General features: G+C 46.9%; 1 protein-coding gene across 7 annotated transcripts in view; it reads right to left on the reverse strand.

Moving 5' to 3' along the window:
• The window catches only part of TET1 (tet methylcytosine dioxygenase 1), a 97,577-nt gene that overhangs the window by 65,754 nt on the left and 18,883 nt on the right, over window positions 1-12,940 (reverse strand). The window contains exon 1 of one of the 7 annotated variants that reach the window (XM_017825980.1): window positions 5,856-5,877. The exons of 4 other annotated variants lie outside the window; for them this stretch is intronic. The gene's annotated coding sequence lies outside the window, so the exon portion shown is untranslated. Of the gene's footprint in view, window positions 1-5,675; window positions 5,991-6,611; window positions 6,818-12,940 lie in introns of those variants that run through there. 2 more of the 7 variants (XR_001876592.1, XR_001876588.1) reach the window with 2 other exon arrangements.

A 12,940-nucleotide genomic window follows, 5' to 3' on the forward strand; every position in this document is an offset into this window, starting at 1 on the left:
TGCCTGGCTGTGTTATAAAAGATGTGAAAAGCTTTGTCTTACTCACAGATGATGATATAGGGGCACAATGGCAACAGTTTTATGCATTTTGTTTTAATTTTGTCACTGGAGTGACTTCAGGTTTTTCAGAAGAGACCTGAACAGACCCCTAAGAGATTTTTTTAAAAAATATTTATTTATATTTATATATTATAAATATATTATATCTATTTATAGATATAATAATCTATATAATATTATAAATCTATATAAATATATATGTTTATTTATATTTATATGTTCATTTAAAAACATTTTGGGAGGAGGGGTTGTGTTTTCTTCTTTTTCCTTCAGTTAATACTTGACTTTAGCTATATTTGTCTGGGACTCTGAGCACCTCACCTGCAAGGTGACTGCAAGCTCTTGGGAGAAATGCCTGTCAGCAAAAGATCTCTGCTTCCCTTTAAAAAAGCCCACAGTCTTGATGAAAACTAGTCTGCCACAACCACCTTAACAGCTAGACAAAAGCAGTCTAACATCTTTTAAATAACTTGTCTAATAAAAGTAAATTACATTGCTATTTCTTTGTTTACTCTTCCACAAGCAGGACCAAAATATTAGGTTGTTACAAGCTTGGTATTCAAGTTTTGTCTTCTGCAACACTAGAAAATATTCTACCTTCCCTTTTCCATTTAAAGCACTGGCAATTACTCTGTTGGTATCTGCAGCAGTTACAAATTGTCTCCTGTCACTTCTTAAGGACAACAAATGGCTGCATCACATCAGTCATATTTCACAGCAAGGAATTCATTATATTCCCAAAATATCTATGTGGACGTAACAGGATTATAAAACATGAAGCTCGTGGTTGGCATTTTTCTATCATCTTGGAGAGAAACAGACTCACGTGGATGCTTTCTCCTGAAAGCCAAAGCAGGTGGCCCTGCCATGCCCTCCCTGAGAGGGGACACAGGCGCCTCTAGGAGGGGTGACAGGTCCAGGGGGTCTGCAGAAACTGCCCCAGAAAACACCAGTGCATCCCAAAGCTGTTTGTTACTTGAGCCCACTTAGCTCTTCTAATTCATGTGCAAAGCTGAAATGAAAGCTGGTTTTAAGGCCAGTTGTTTGAGTTTTGCTTCTTCACAGTAATAAATGTGGAACAATTCCACTGACTGCTATAATCCTCAACAAATACTGCTAAAAAGCTAATCAAAGGCTAAATCTTTTAGTCTTGGTTTTGGTCACAATTCCAAACAATTATAATGAGAATTTTGTCTACAAAGTAATTAGGGAATTTAACTTCATACTGCTGGAATGCCTCCAGAAAAAAAAAAAACAAACCACAAACGAAGTAAAACCAAAACCTTTTCCTTTACACAAAGGAATAAAAAACAATAAAGCAAGTTTTCATTCTAGAGGCAGTGTCAATCAAGATTCTGTTCTGTAACTTGATTCTTGTTGGAAGATGGGGGGACAAGAGATAAAAGATGTGTCCTCCTAAAAATGGTGGGAGCTTTTTTATAGCATCATGAAAGATGGCAGGTGACCCCTGAACAAACAGGACTGTATGGGGGAAAAAAATGACACAGCTAGCAGTCACCAGCTTCACTGGTCACCTGGTTTCACAACAGTCAGATGCACTCATTACATACATTTTATTTCAGTGTTTAGGTATCTTTCTAAAAGTCCCTTGAAACTGTACCTTAGGGGAAACAAGACCTGGAAGTTTTCAAAAAAGCCATAATACACAGGTGACAGACAATAAGGGCCACAATGTGACTTAGAAGTTGTCCACAAGCTCAGATCTACAACTTAGAACTGCAAAGCACCTCATGTTATGGCAGCAAATGCTCTAGAGGAAGAAGCAAAAGACATCAGAGAAGAGAGTCATTAAAAAAATCTGACCCTCATGCTAGGTGCAAAAGCTTTTTTCAGTCTTTCAGGATCATGTCCTATCACCTGCACGTTCTTCCCAGCTGCATCAAAGCCAGCCTTCTTTTCCACTTAGCCTAGTTCCCTGCACCTACTCATTGCTTGGTGCAACACTTTGTATTTGAAAAGGGAAATGAGTTAGGAGGAGAGAATTAGCTTTAATTTTCCCTTTCCCTCTTCTTTAATCCTTGAATACCCACTTGCTTTTGGTTAAAAAATAAAAATGAAACTTCTCATCTGCCTGCTCAGAACCATGAGTTATTTCATACACAGTCTTCTACAGAGGCCTCCCCACCCATTTCACTACATAGAGATTTTCTGCTTTGCTTTACAGGACTGGGCCACTCTTAAGCCAACCAGATATATTAAACCTCTACTTAAACCAACACTTTCCAACAGCATAACTACAGACGTGGGACAGGCACTGCAGGACGCCACCTCAGCCTCTCACAGACAAAGGCACACAATCCTTTCCTCGCTGACATCAGTACCACAGGATGACGCTGAGCAGACCGAGCACCACGGCCTTGATCGTAATGCCGGCCCTGAAGGCACCCCCGTGCCCGGAGGACAAGGCAGGGCCCCTCCCCGCTGTGAATTCAGCAAGAGATGGCCCGGTTAGGATTCCGAGGTGTCATGACTTCATGCACCTGGGAGCCTGCACACTGAGTCACACAGACAAAAAAATACCACAAAAAAAGAGCCCTCCTGGTTTAGGGAAGGCTCTGTTGGAACACTTATAAAAAAAGAAGTGTGGCACGGAAGCACACACACTTAAACCACAAAACCAGATTAAGCCTCAGACAAACAACTTGCACCAAAAATCCATTGTGAAGACTCACACCACATGTGCAAGTATCCTCCCTTCAGCCAGGCAGGAGCACGGGCTTGCTTTAACCTCTGTGCAGTGCAGCCAAAGGGAACACTAAAGAGATATAAAGTCAGTTCTAAAGCCTCACCAAAGGAAAGCTCCTTCCAACAGAACACTCCAGGTACTTTTGAATACAAAAAAAGCAAGCAAAACAAACAGAACACCCTGGCTAATCATATGCCTCTCTAATTCCACATTTATGCTGTTTAAAGCACTGCATTTCTTTTTGATATCGTGACTCCGTTCTTCAGGGGGGGTTGCCTTTTCTTTAAAAAAAAAAAAATCAACACCACTAACTGAATCACCTTATCTCAAACTCAGTTAAAAGAAGGGGGAGGTGGAAGGAAGAACCTTCAGGCAAAGATTAAGCCTGGAAAATTTCAGCCTGAAAGGTGTTTTGAAATTCTAAGTATCTGGAAACAGAAAGCAGGACGGAAGTGCTTAGGCCAGCTTTAACAGCCAGGGTCCCATGCCAGTCATAATAAAACTATCAGTGGGGATTTTGAATTACTACACAGGGAAGAATTAGGTCTTACAGAAGCCATAAATATCAAAGTTCATTGGTACATCTCACCTTGAATTCTTCCCCGACTACCTGCTTTGTGCAACCCAGCCTGCTCACAACAAACCCCTCTTGTCCAGAGGGACTGTGTCTCATCCCAAGAGCAACCACCACCCCTCCTTGTGCTGCTGGAGAAACTGCCTCTGAAAAGCACAAACCAGCTTTCTTCTCCTTTACAGTTAGGGTCCACCAGGCTACTTGCCCCATTTGGCCCAGGAAAGACTAAAGATGAAGTCTTCCCAATTCCTGGCACAGGATAACCTTCTGCCTCTCCACAAGAGTACCTTAAAAAGCACTGACACAGCTGGGAAGAACTATTATTATTTGGAAATAATAATACTGCCTTTTTAATTATTATTTTCACAAGTTTTTCTATTGTCTTTAAATTTTAAAGAGACCTTTACCCTAGAAGTCTGCTTGGCCATGTTTAAATATCTAACACTGCAATCTTTGCCCACTTTTGACATCACTGTATTATAGTTTCTAGAACAAGAGCTCTTTGGCCAGACCCACGCTGGTGCAGCCCCCCTGGCCAGACTGTTCGCCCTCCTCACTCCAGGGTATGCACCGATATCAGTGTGCTCGTGCCTTGCTCCAGATGCCCATCGCACATCCCCCTCTCCTTAAAGGAATAGCATCTCACCACCCTGGGCAGCTGCTACATAGGCCGAGATACAAGTGATGCGGACTACGTTGCTCTTTAAATATCGTTGGGGTGCAGCAGGATAGGCTGGCTGAGCGTAGGACAGGCTGGGCACACGATTGGCGCGACTCCTTTGACTGCTGCTGCGCCTGGTCCCTCCGCAAAGGCAGCCCGAGGCACTGCTCGGCCGCCAGCAGCCAGACCTTTGTAAGGTCAGCTGCTCCTGCGTCCCAGCAGCCGCCTCAGCCCTCTTCCTTACCTCTTCGGCGACCCACATCCTTCTCCCCGGCTCCATCACGGGCACGGCAGGGATCATCCCCGCCAGCACCAAACCTCCAGTTGCCATAACACCACCACCTCTTCTCCCCCAGCTCCAAGAGCAGCTGGACAGGCACTCAGGGCCCAGGAGCACCCCGGGGGGCTACAGCCCCGCCGGGCTCTGGTTCCTTTAGTACAGGCAGGCGGACCCCAAGGAGGGAAGGGGCAGGCAGGGCCCTCCTGGGTGCGAGGCAGCGGCTCCTCGTGGCCCGGCCCCGCCGCTGGCCGTGCCCCCTCAGCCCTGGGAGCCCTCCCCGGGGCTGCAGACAATGGGACCGACCCCAGCAGCGGCACCGGGGACCCGCAGCGCCCACCGTGGCGAAGGCGGGGAGCCACTCCGGGGATGCTCCCCCGGCCCCGCACACCAGCGGCACCTCCACAGGGGGATGCTGCTGCACGGCCCTCGCTCGCCGCTGTTATGGTGGGGGTGGGCTGCGGGGTTTTTCCGGCTGGCCGGGGGCCCTACGGCCGGACAGGGACCCTTTTAATTGTTCCCTGCCCTCCGCGCAGGCTGCAGGCAGCTTCTCTTGCCTGGCGGGTTTTTCCAGGCAGGCTCTGGCTGCTGCAGCGCAAACACGCTCCAGCACAGCCAGGGAGACCGGACTTTTTCGCTTTTTCGGCCAACAAACTGCGTTTTGCATTTGAATAACCCCCAGCCCGCCCGTCTCGGAACGGCCCGACCCGCGGGGCTCCGAGCCCGGCCGCGGGGGTGCCTCTGCCTCCCCCTCGCCGCTCCACCCCAGCTCAACTTTGCAATGAGCCAGGCGGCTACGGGAGGGGGGAAAGAGAGGAGAAACAGAGGTAATCACAAACAAAAAGAAAAAAAAAAAAAGGAGGGGGGTCCGAAAGTAGAGATCCCCGCCGTCCGCCCCCGCCCGCGGCAGCCCCGGGACCCGTCCCGCACACGTACCAGGGCTGCGGCGCGGCCAGCCCGCGGCTCACAGGAAGGGGCGATGCTGGCATGGCTCGGGTCACGGCCCGGGCCCCCGCGGGCCGGCGGCTCCCATGGCGCGACGAGCCCAGGCGGGAGAGGAGCCCCTGGCCGCGAAACGTGCTCTGGGCGGCGGCGGCGCCCCTGGCCGGACCCTCCGGGAGGGAGCGGGGAGGGGGCGGCCCGGCGGGGCGCTCGCCGCACCGAGCCCTCCCGGCAGGCGGCAAAACGCGCCCTGGATCCCCGCGGCCGGAGCGGGATTCGCCGCCCCCCGCACCCCACCCACGCCCCCGCGCCGCGGGGGGACCCGGCACGGCCCCGGGCACTGCGCGGTGCCCGCAGGGCTGCCCACGAGAGCCGCCGTGGGCGTGCCAGGCTGAGAACGCCGCGGGTTATTTGACAGCAGCAACAACGAAATAAATAAAATGAGGGTAACGAGAGAAAAGGAGAATTATTCCGTTACTTGCGGAGGCTGCGGTTTGGCGCCGCACACCTCCCGATCAGCCACAGAGGTGGCACTCTCTGAAATCATCCCTGTTCTTTGTAGGCGGGAAGAGGGAAGACTGGTGAGCCGTGACGGGCGAGGGGCTCGCCCGGGGCCAAACCCTCTTGTCCTTACATGTGCCATCCAGGAGGACCTTCAAACACCGGCGTCCATCAGGGCCCGGCCATCCCACGCGCGGAGCAAGCACACGCTGAACCATGGGGGAGATGCTGGCAGAGGAGGAAGAGCTGCCGAGCCACTCTCTCCCTCCTGCAAGGAGGAAAAATATAATGAGCCTTGCTCTCTCCCCATCCCCCACCTCATCCATTAAGAGCCACTGATGATATTTGCGGCTCCTTCCCAGAAGGAATCAGGCAAGTAAAATGTTATAGTAAGAGGAAGAGTCAGCCTAGCCTTCTTCCACCACTCCTTATCACTACAGCCCTTTGTCAGAGTGGAAAACAGGCCACCAAACCTAACAGACTAAAAAACAGATGTTGGAAATAGGATCTGTGAAACAATATACCCAAGCAGTACTTTTTTAGAATGGCTTCATTATTATTAAGTCTGTAGCTGTTGCAATATAAAGCACTTCAAGTGTGAACCAACCCATTCAAATTCGAGCCTGCAGAGAGGCTTTTCTGCTGCATAAAAGGAGTAGTACTGTCCACATCCATTCCTAGAGATGCTTTAAATACCAGTTGTTTGGCTGGTTTAAGTGACATGTGTTAAAGGAGAAGCAGTGGTACAAGTCTGCACAGCTCCTTGTCACTGCTGCCATTCAGTGGCCTTGGGCAAGGTAGCTCTTCACTAATTTGTACCTCCATCACTTCTCTCCTCTCCTGTATGTCCTTGTAGTGAGAGAATAGTCTGGGAATCTCAGTCAAGCTCAGACACTTCAGATGCAACGAGGTGAAACCTACACCACAGACTCCTGAATTTTGAACACTTGCCTCATCAGCTCTCACTGGCAGACGATTCCAGCAATGCATCAGCTCTCTTTGCTGGGTGTAACCATACCCTCCACTCCTCAATCTGAAAAGGCTGCTTTTCTATGGGGCTGGACATCAAGACTGTCATCCCAAAGACTTGCCCTGCTAAAAGATGAGGTAACACAAGCTATTTTACTAGATAAAATAACAGGTGATTTGAGAGACAAAAGAGCTATTGCTCTGAAAGTGCTGAATGAGGCAGAAGTTGAAGGAACAGGTACTGGATGATAAAACCCCACATAAGCTGAGTGTGTTTCTCGGGAAGAGAGTAATAAGTTGGAAGTTGTGGTCTTGAACAAAACACAGAACAAGAAATGAGGAACTTGGGGGAAAGCAACAAGCAGTGGGAGCTAAGGTTTGTTTAGAGTAAGCAGGTTAATAGGAGCACCCAAACACCAACATGTTCAATCACAGCTCCATTAAAAACGTGCTAAAGGCAAGGAAACAAAGGAGAACTAACAACTGTCTATTTTCACATAACGTGCTTGTGGTCTTTTTCAACATCAAGAAATGGTGCTTGTGGTCTTTTTCAACATCAAGAAATGTCCTGGGAAGCGAGTAGCACCAGGTGACAATCTTTCCTGGCACCAGGAAGATACTCAGCCTACTAACACAAGCTGAGTATAACCATTTAGAGAAAGATCTCACAGTAATGACTGTCTAGGCAACACAATAGTGGATGAAATCTTTTCACTAAATGTAAACCAGGCACACGAAGGGCAACATGAAAGTGACATCCTCTGACATAGCTCCTACCATGCAAAATGGAGATCCTGGTACTGTGACAGGTACCCAGGGAAGCTGGGCTGTGTGCTCAAGTGGAGTGTTCGGAACCATTACCAAAAGAAGAGGAGAACAGAACAGGAAACATCCCAACACCCTCGTCATTTAGCCCAGATCTGTTGTCTGCTCACATCTCGAGCATAACACCAACTTCTGGTCTGCTCAAAAGCTGCAAAGACAAACTTGAAAGACATAGAAAAATGTAGCAAGGGTAGCCAAAGCCACAATGAACACCAGTATTTCCACCCTGGAAGGGCATCAGTCTCACTAAAATCCCAACCAATATACTGTAAAAACAAAAGCAGGGAAGTGCCATCAGTGAGTGATACTCACCATTTCTCTAAAGTAGAGGATATCAAAGCAATTGATATCCTCAGATATCAGAACAGAATACAGCAACTTCTTTGTGCAGCATGTTACCAAACCATGGAACTCACTGCTGCAGCAGATTGAAAAGGCAGAAGTCTTTAGAGATAGGGTTTTTTTAAAGCAAAATCAATGGAAGAAAGTTTAATCAAAAGCCAATTAATACAGAAGTACTATTTTAGCTACACTTGAAGCTGAAAGAGTGCAGTGAGGAAATAGCCTCGTATGCTAGCCTTGTATGCTACTCCTTCCCTATGTACATGCTACTGCCTATTTTCAGGAGTAAAGTTTTAAGCTTGTGGACCTTTGGTCCGACACAGTGCTACCCTTCCTGTGTTTTTATCCAGAATAAAATGCACATTAGTACCTGCCTACAGAAGGAACAAAACTGAACAACATTGTACCAAGTAACATAGTGCACAAACCTGTGAGTAGTTCTGCATTACAGGCAGTTCTGGCAAAGCCCAAGTCTGTGGTAAAGATCAGGGAGCTGTGAGGGGCAGCTGCTCCCTGAGAGACAGGGAGCCCCACAAAACAGCCAACAGGACAAGGACCTCCCTCAGCAGCACCCAGCCCCACTGTACACACTCAAGGTAAACATGACAGGCCCAGGGGCAGCATCCACATCCAGCACAAGTCCAGGTAATAAAACAGCTTCCAAGAGAGGAGGCAGGTCTGAGGCTGAACTAAGAACCCAATCTGTAGGTCAGAAGCAGGTCTAGAGACCCAGGAGATAAGCAAATTTACATACAATCCAAGTGAATAACAAAGCATGTCCCTAATTACTTAACGGAGCCAAACCCAGGCTCTCACTAAACACAGCCCACAGCTGAGCCACGGCTGAGCTTCAATAGAGTGGTGGGTCCGGTGGGCACCGGCTGTGGGTGGAGACTCCAGGTGCAGCTGGTCAGGCCCATTAAGGCCTATTAGTGCCCTCAGGGCCTTGACCCTGGAAACAGAACTATTCGGGTATGCTGTCTCTAAATCAGTCCTGCAGAGTCATCTGGATCAGACTCTGCAACAGGCACACCAATCCAAACTAAGAAAGGTTAGACTGCTGCTGAATTTAAGCCCTCCACAAACCAAAACCTCTGGGAATTGCACTGCAAAGACACCTAAGCTGCTTTTAAAGGGACAGATTTGATCTAACCAGGCCTATCTGGACTAGCTTTGCCTCCCCCATAGTGGAAACCTGATGCTGAGACATTAGGGCTGTCTCCTTGTGCGATAACAAAGCATGGATTAAAGCATCTACCTTGCAAAGCCTCCCTCACATTTGTTATTTTGGACTCCAGGGTGACATGGTGACCAGCCTGCTCTCGGGCTGTGACCCAGGAACCTGTGTGCTGTGCCTGCAAGCCCAGCTGAACACAGGCCAACCACTGTTAATGCCTTTGGGTTTGTAATACAGATGATCAGATAAATCACCCACAGCATTGTTAGTTGGCAGTATCTGAAAGAGAAAAGTCTTGAACAACATGAGTTTAATGCAGAAACTCTTGAATTTCAATTGTGGTTTTGACAATGACTTACTCATTTAGTCTTCCTTGGCCCTGGTTCTATAGATAGTATCTATCTGCCTGATTGGCACTGAGAACAGGTAAACATTTGTAAGCAGTCGAACACAGAGAGTTTAAGTGTGAACACCATTTTACTTGAAGTAAGGCCAGAAGGGGCTATGATTTCATCTTTGGATACCCATTATAAAGGCCCACTGCATTCATTCTAAATATTTCCTATTAGATGTTCCTGACCTGCAGTGGACCTATTTTTACCGGAAATCTTGGCCCTTACATCTTGGCTCATGCATGACTGTGCATGAGCAATCTAAAGCAGGAGTGCAGAATGATTGTGTTGTGCCTTGCTGGTAAACACTGCATCTGGGAAGACAGACGTGCATGTACAAACCCAACATTTTTGGATGCTTCAGGTCTACAGCACTTTTGCAGTAAGCCACGTGACACCAGAGGTCACGTAGTTCACACCTCTTCCCTGCACCTGAAAGAAAGGAAGAGGCCTGCATAGCTAGAGAAATTTGGCACCACTGTATCTGCAGATTCAATGACTCAGATGAGTTGAATATTTCTGGTTCCTTAAAGACCTCGCAGACAGGCTTTGGGTAGGGACTTTCAGGGTCCTGAGGGTGCCAACAAGTGTTAGTTAATGGCTCTGACCAGCCTCACCTGGGTCCTCTGCCCCCAGGCCCAGGGTGGAGTCCCTGAGCCCAGTAACTTCATTTAAGCTCAGCCCTGGCCAGACCCCTCTTCTCTGTCTAAGCTCTGTTGTAGGTATGCTTGTTTTGAGTCCTGGCTCTGGCCTTGGTTGTTGTCTGGATCTGGTTGCTAGATGAACCTTAGGCTGGTTTTGGGCCTTTGCTCCTGCTGTTCCTCACTTGCCTCTCCTGATGGACTCTAGACCTGCTTTGTGCCCTTGCTGTGACTGAGGTTGGAGCCTGTCCCCAGCACCCAGCTCTGCCTCTCCTGCTGCAGGACTGCGCCCTGTCGGTGAGGATGCTACCTGTGCAGTGCTCACCTTTGGCTCCTTGCTCACCTCACCTCAGGAAGTAGCACTCCTGTCTCCTGCTGACAAAGAGAGCTCGAGATACTGCACTGGCAAGGAACTGAGACTTGCTTGAGTACTCCCAATGTGCAAGCCATAATCTTTGTGGAGGAAGAAGGGAAAAACAAAGCTCAGAGTCTTGAGTCTCATGTGGGGAAAGCTCTACTTCTGCTGGTTTTGGATATGGTTTGGGACCAATGAGCAGACAACTAGGTAGCTGTTACTTCAGATCGCTAATTAGCAAAGAACAGAACCAAGTCTAAAGTGGAAACAAACCTTTGCAATGCCTGCAGTCCAAAGGCATGACACCTGAGGGTAATTTGTACAACTGTCCCAAAAGAGAGCTTGCTGTATATCAGTATTTTAAGAGCACTGGAAATAATCTTTTCAGCAACCACTGCTATGAGAGTAACTTACCTAATTTCAGCATTGAGAATCTATTTCAATTGATAAATATTTAAAATGTGTTTACAAACCCAAACATATTTAACAGCAAAAAAAATCAGGAAGAACTGATATTGATAGAGCTTCCCCAACCTGCTTAATTTTTTTCCTTCAAGTTAGAAGTCCTGTTCTTAAGCATCTTGATTTTAATGTCTTCTGTTGATCGTCAATCTGCCAGAGGAAGCATGGTGTGCTGTCAGACATGAGTGTAACCTGGGCAACATTAAAATTGCTGATGGCTTTTAAGAATGGGTCATAAAAGAGAAGTAACTAGAGAAACTCTGTTAAGGGTGTAAACACTTCAAGGTAAAAGGATGAAGTGTCAGCAGGGAGAATGGTAAGATTTGAAGGTGCAAATGAACTATTACAAAAGTTACAGAAGAAAACAGCTTGAGAGCACTTCATATCAGCAAGTATTTAAAAAAACCCCACAAAGCTATACACATAAAGCTGGCTGCTGAATTCCTTTGTGTGTTAGTATATCTATACAAGATGTTCTGTTTAGCTTTGCAATGCAAGTTTATTACTGTTTCCCTAAACAGTATGCACTCATGGGGCATACTTCTCTAAATTACCAGGGCTGACAAAGGATCTTCCTGAAATATCTTGCCTTTATCCCAAAGAAGTAACAGCCCATTTATGTAATTTTTGATTTTTTTTTTTTTAGTCTGAGGTGAAATTCTGGAAACTAGATGACTTTCAGCTGTTAGTGCAGTCAACACTTTCCTGTGTGAAATCAGTAAATTAGGTTCCTACAGCTGGAGCTGTTAACATAGGCTGGTTGCTGTGGTAGTAGGAGGCTTTTCCTGAGTGTAACCCCCAAAGAATACAAATTGGCTGGAGAAAGCTGCATTAACAGTGACTATAAAACTTGCTTCAATAACTCACAGAGCAGTTGCTGTTCCATTAGAGACTTCTCAGGTATATTACAGAATGTGAAAAGGCTTGAGAGTTTTCCTCTATAAAGGACTTATTCCGTATTTTCTGGACAAGTTTGTCCACCTTTGGAATGTGAGTTTTATATTATTGGGAAAAAAGCCTATTGTAACAGGCCCTTCCCAAATATATAAAAGATGTAGTGATCAAATAGAGCAAAATAAAGTTTCCCTGATTCTGAAGCAAACTTAATTTTAAGGAATGTAACCTATTAAAGGAAGAAGTGAATAATTTCTTTTGAAGGCAATTGGACACAAGCAGGAAGAAAAAATGTTCCAGCAATTTGTTTGGAGATTGGTTCCTTTGACTTGTGTAAGCATTGAGATCTGTTTGACTGTTTTCTTCATGTCGAAAGATGGACTTGAAAAAAAGGGATGTTGGTATATGAAACACTTCAAACCCAGGTGAAGATATATGGGGAAAAAAGTGTGAGTAACTGCAAAAAAAATGAGAGAAAAGCTGCCAGCACTAACTTTCTCACCTGATGTTACCAGGCATTAGGGTGCTCTCACCAGGCACCAGCATTGAGAGGGTGCATTTGGGTTTGGTTTTTCCCAAGAGTTGAGGACAAGCCTAAGTGCCTCCTGGAAAGCCCTATGCACTGTGCTCAACAGAGACATTGCAGAAAACCTAAACAATTGCCAGAAATGTTGACAGCTGCAGATATGATACTGGGTTTGACCTTTCTGATTCTAAAAACGCTGGATTTTTTTTTTTCCAATTTCTTCTTCCCTTTCTGATGCATTTTGAAACTTGAATATGAATAATCATACTGACTTTTTTTTTTTTTGCTGGCTATGAGACCATAATTGTAGACAAAAGAAATATGGATGCTCTAGCACAAAGTAGCTATTTAAATGCTTAAAAAGAAATCGATGTATTTTATTGTATAGCCTAATTAGAGCCATTTAGGTTTTGGCTATAGGTCTAAACACATGTATTTTTTGCAGAGGACTTGGATGACCGTTGTCGCCGAGCAGCAAGCCATCCCCTAGGGTACCACCCGACGGAGAACCCCTCCGCCCCGTGCTGCGGCGCAGGCAAGGTGCGAGCTCGGGTTGCTGGCGGGGTTAAGTCGGGCCCAGGCGGGGCGGGCGGACCCACCCGCCGGTGTGACGCGATCCGCAGGCGCCGCGCTGT

This window comes from Lepidothrix coronata, unplaced genomic scaffold (genome assembly GCF_001604755.1).
Source record: "Lepidothrix coronata isolate B3197 unplaced genomic scaffold, Lepidothrix_coronata-1.0 Scaffold124, whole genome shotgun sequence".
NCBI lineage: Eukaryota > Metazoa > Chordata > Aves > Passeriformes > Pipridae > Lepidothrix > Lepidothrix coronata.